This window comes from Penaeus monodon, chromosome 9 (assembly GCF_015228065.2).
Source record: "Penaeus monodon isolate SGIC_2016 chromosome 9, NSTDA_Pmon_1, whole genome shotgun sequence".
In the NCBI taxonomy this organism is placed as follows: domain Eukaryota; kingdom Metazoa; phylum Arthropoda; class Malacostraca; order Decapoda; family Penaeidae; genus Penaeus; species Penaeus monodon.
Window position 1 is genome coordinate 38,028,488 of NC_051394.1, and position 5,000 is coordinate 38,033,487.

Consider the following 5,000-nt stretch of genomic DNA (forward strand, 5'->3'; position numbering starts at 1 on the left):
GTATAGGATCCCCCATCGATGAAGTATGTCATGCATAACTAGAGATTGCTACCTTGGCAGATCAGAATTTCTGACCCCGAGAAGATTTGCTTGCTAGAAAGCTTGCAAATATTTTATTTTACAGTGCCTGCATTCTGTCACATATCATTGAATGTTGAATTCAATGTGGTAGATGAAATAATTTTGTATTAATAGCATTGCTGATTCATTCATTGTTATATTGAACGCACACTGGCGCTTACACACACACACACACTCACTCATCCATGCATCCACACAGAACAAAAGACACTGAAACCTTTTCATTAATAGGGTTTGTTGCTGTCGTAGTTGCAGGCTTAAAGATCTATGACATATCTCTTTTGCCCACGATTTTGTCAGTTGTGATGAGTGACTAGTAAATGATGACTAGTACATGATGACATGATGATGTTCTTTTCTGTGTAACGACAATTGGTTCAAGTTAAACCTTGCTGTTGTTGTTTCCCTTATCTATTCTCATATCTATCAGAGACGGTTGCTAGTTCAAGCCAGGTCCATGCAGATCGCTACTGACGTCTCCCTCTTCTATTTTCTTATTTATCTTGGGAAAGTAACAAACAAAACGAAAAGAATACAAAAATAAAGTAAAAACAAACATTAAAAACTGCAAATTTATATAAATAACTGGCTAGTGGCACTTAACACCCCTTCTTCTCTGTTGCCTCTGTGCGAGACCGAGGACATATGGACATCGAGGACAGATGAATTATACCAAGGACCAGGAAGAAGAGGATGACAGGGATGAGCAGCCATGAAGATGGACCAAGGCCAATGCACGCAAGAACGAGATGACAAGCCAATCAGGACCAGACCCAGGGTTACCTCTTATGGCCAATCTAATGCACCTCGAGGGCAAAGCCTGAGTAGGTGGCCGAGCAATATAGCGTGTACATAAGCACAATTTGTGTAACCCATTAGAAAACAGACCACGTGGCTGGTTGCCATGTGGCTCTAAGTCGAGTTAAGAACCAACTCAGCGAGGGCGTAGATGACAATTTTATCTGACCTCGTCTGACTGACTCAGTTCGTGCACAGCACTCGATGTGATAAGTTCAGTCCAGCCTTCGCCCCTCAGGGCTGGATGGCCAGACAAGCGACGCCGCGCTCAGCGCTTACGCAAGACACTGTCTCGTGTGCTCCCTTTCACTGTGTAGAACACTTCATAATAAAGAGTCAAGCCATCATAACAACTATGACTACGCCTGCAAGCCATGTATTAAGGTCATAGACTCTTACAATGTATATATAAGTTGTGGTGGTTTTACATATAGTTAGGTATAATTATATCATATATATATATACATAATATATATATATATATATATATATATAATGTATATATATATATATATATATATATATATATAATATATATATATATATATATATATATATATATATATATATATATGTATATATATATATATATATATATATATATATATATATATATATATATATATATATATATATATATATATATATATATATATATATATATATATATATGTGTGTGTGTGTGTGTGTGTGTGTGTGTTTGTTGTGTTGTGTGTGTGTGTGTGTGTGTGTGTGTGTGTGTGTGTGTGTGTATGCGTATGTGTATGTATGTGTATGTGTGTGTGTGTGTGTGTGTTGTGTTTGTATGTGTGTGCGAGTGTGTTTGTGTGTGTGCGTTTGTACTGGCAGTGGCTGGTATTAGGTCTTAGACTTGTTTGGGCATGACGCATGACACACCCGCCTTACATGAGTCACTGGGGTAGGAGCTCTTTATGTCCTCCTCCGAAAACGAAGCCCCAACTATTGGCAAACAGCAGGGTGGGAGGAGCTCTACAGGCCTGACCAGAAATCCTCATAGGAGATGGATACTCCGAATAAGAAAACTGCACCTGCTGGGGCCGTCTCACATGTGGCAGTCTCGGCATCTGTCGGACTGTGAGCCTTCTCCAGAGTAACATGAATACACAGATAGCCTGTAAAAAGAAGACAGCTAGGGACAAGCCCTTCCAGAAGCTGAACATTGCGCAGCTGATCCCCAGCAAATTCAAATTCAATTAAAATACTCTATTCCATTAGTTACAATGGTTATTCTTATTACATAGAACGTGGTTTTACAGTACATGTATATATAAAATACACACAGAATTATTGGTAGTATATATAAATCATGCTTATTCTTATATTTTGAAACCTGATGTCATTGGTGATTTAAGAAATGTTCTTTTAATTTCTTCTTGAATGTATTAGAATTTCAGATATTTCTGATATTTAGCAAATTGTTCCAAATCGTGTGTCCACTTGTTAGTGTCTGTCGTGCCCCTATATCTATATGTAATCTTTTGATATGTAGAGAGTTTACCTGTCTTGTTTGGACAAAGGTGTTGTTGCCTACGGTTGGAAAAGTTAATAGCCACTTTGGATAAAAACCTTGAATTATTTTGTGAATTGTGTTTCTTGTTTTTTAGGCTTTTGGAAAAAAAATAGCAAAAGGAGTAGAAATACTTACTTCTTTTTGGTGGCGTCCAGTCCAGGGTTGGGTGTTACTTGTTGCGAACACCAGGTTTTCATTATTTACACATTGGTCTATCATGGTGTGCACAAAGATGTTTATTGTCGTCTTTGTGTTCCTTGTCATGTTTCTAGGTTTTCTCGGGTCTGTTATGTTAATTATGATGTTGGCTTTTTCGATCTCTTCTGGTCCAAAGAGCTTTTGACCTGATGACAGATAATTAATCTAGCCCAGTTTTTTTTTTGTAGCAACAAAGCACAGAATTGATAGACTACTATGTTTTCATTGTTTTAACTGTTTGCACTGCCTTTACTGGCTTCACTGTTAGGGTTGATGTAGCCGCTACCTTGGGCGGGGGAGCAGCCATTCCCCAGGCTGCCGTGGGAGTGCCCATCGTTTTGGGCGTGTGGGGGGGGTGGTATCGCCCGAGCTACCGGGGGACCCGTGTCCTTGAGCAGAGGGCCCATTCCCCTGGAACGGAAGTTTGATATCCTGGGATAAGGGTCCCTTTCACTTTAGGGAAAAGAGTTCGTGCTGGCTGCACGAGAAAGCACCGGGGAAGCCCCTCAGTTGGCCCCCTTTGACCCGGAGAAGGTAACCAGATTTCCCTCTGATGTTGTGGGACCATCCAGTAACATCCAGAAGTTCATCACAAAGCTGCATAAGGTGTACAAAGACCATCAACAAAAAGAAACAGGACTACCAGCAGTCGAGGCATTTTTTCCAGCAGAAACTGCGGAAGATGAAGAATGATTGGTGGGAAAAGAAGGCTGAAGAGCTTCAAGCAGCAGCTAATAACCATGACATGAAGACATTTCATAATGGCCTTCACACTGTTTATGGATACAAGGTATCTGGTTCAACCCCTGAAAGATCTGACCAGTCTACCTTGCTGACTGATAAAACAGACATCCTTGCACATTGGGCAGAGCAATTCAATAGTGTCCTGAACAGAGAGTCGACTATTTTTGAAGAGGCGATTGCATCCCTGCCACAAATACCAGTGAAGGAATCGATGGCAGACCCATCAACCAGTGTCGAGGTTGCCTAAAGCTCTGGAAGCAAATCTGAAATCCTTCCGACATTTATATGAATGGAGGTGACATACTCCTCGAGAAACTGGCATCCTTGTTTAGGTCCATCTGGTAAGCAGGTAATGTCCCACAAGATTTCAAGGATGCATCCATAGTGCACATCTATAAATGGAAGGGAGACAAAACATCCTGTGACAATCATCGTGGGATATCGCAGGTGAGCACTGGAGTGAAGCAGGGCTTGTTCTCCATCCTGTTTGCAGCGATGTTGCCTTTATTGACTATGACAGAGGAGTGTACATCCAGTTCCTTACTGATGGAAAACTCTTCACCCTGCAAAGACTCTAAGCCAGGACCAATGTGTTCGAGGCTATCCTATGCGAATTCCTCTTAGCAGACAACTTGCACTGGGTGCACACTCCCATGAGACATGCGGTGCATGATGGATCACTTTGCAACTTTCTGCAGACGATTCGGCCTCACAGTCAGCCTTGGAAAGACTTAAGCTATGTTCCAGCCCTCACCATTACAGACTGCCAACATACCACTACCTCCTATCGTCATAAACCATACAGAGATCAAGACTGGAAAAGTTCTGCTACCTGGGTAGTATCGTTACAATCAGCGGATTTCTGGGCACTGAGGTGATGCAGCGTATTGGAAAGGCAAATGCAACCTTCGGCCAACTGACAAAGCTACCGTGGTGAGACCATGGCATACGTTTCTCCACCAAGATTGCTATATACAGAGCTATGGTCCTGAGTGCACTTCTCTACTGTTGCGAGTCGTGGACCATCTACCGCCAGCACATCCAGCGGCTGGAGCAGTGTCATTTACGATATCTGCGGAAGATCTGCAGCATTAAGTGACAGGACTGAGTGTCCAACCTCCAGGGCCTGGAGAAGTGCAGCCTCACTACCACTGAGTGCTTGATCGTAAGTTCCAGCTGAGATGGACAGGACACAGTATCCACATGGATGACAACAGAATCCCGAAAATGCTGCTGTATGGACAGCTGAAGTAGGGGTACCACAGCCAAGGAAGACCCTTCAAGAGGTACAAAGACACTGAAGGTGAGCCTGAAAATCTGCAACTTTGATCTGAATTCCTGGGAAGGAGCAGCCCATGACAGAGCTCTTTGGAAACACCAGTGCATACAAGGCAGAACGGCACTTGAAGTCAACAGGGCAGCTGCCATTCATGAAAAGAGAGAGAAGGAAACATCGCTCTGCTTCTGTGAATTCCCTTCCGTGCAGCATATGCAGCCGTTCATGTGCGTCAAAAATTGGTCTTCATTCCCGCTTGAGGACCCATCTCGGCAAATGAATTGAATGCCTACTCATCTGTCGCGTCGACAGGAGAATCCAGAATATATACATACATACATACATACATGTGTGTGCGTGTGCGTGTGTCTG